Here is a 524-nt window from a genome sequence, read left to right on the forward strand (position 1 = left end):
GGAAGCACGTTATGCGCTGCATCCTGGCCGGAAAGGGAGGGGTAGCACGATGCTCTCAAAGGAATACATAAATTATCGCGCTCTCTCGGCTTGCGACATCGAACTATTTCGCCAACATGGGAGCGCGCCAAAAGCGTTGCTGGGCGCGAGCACAGTTGCGTGTGATTAGTCCGTAATCCGCAGCATCCGGTGCACCGTCGCCGTCGGGAATCGATCTTGCAAGCTGCTGCGAGCGCCGAGACCGCCACGATTTGGCATCCAAGAGCTCGACGCCCGCTCTCGAGCAGCCATTAACAAAGTAGCCGCCATCCTTGGACGTTGCACCACGGTGCATCATAAGGTCTGTACGCTGTAGCGTGCCTGGATAGATCACTGCAGGCATTTCAAGACGGCGCCGCCGACTACATTGCAGATGCAAGATCTCAAGAGTGCTTACTCCAAATGATATGTATGACCTTGCTATTGCTCGCAGAATTGAAGCCATGCACTAGTGATTCTTCAATTGGGTTGGTGCAACCACTTCT

This window comes from Saprolegnia parasitica, assembly GCF_000151545.1.
Source record: "Saprolegnia parasitica CBS 223.65 unplaced genomic scaffold supercont2.86, whole genome shotgun sequence".
Taxonomy (NCBI): Eukaryota; Oomycota; class Saprolegniomycetes; order Saprolegniales; family Saprolegniaceae; genus Saprolegnia; species Saprolegnia parasitica.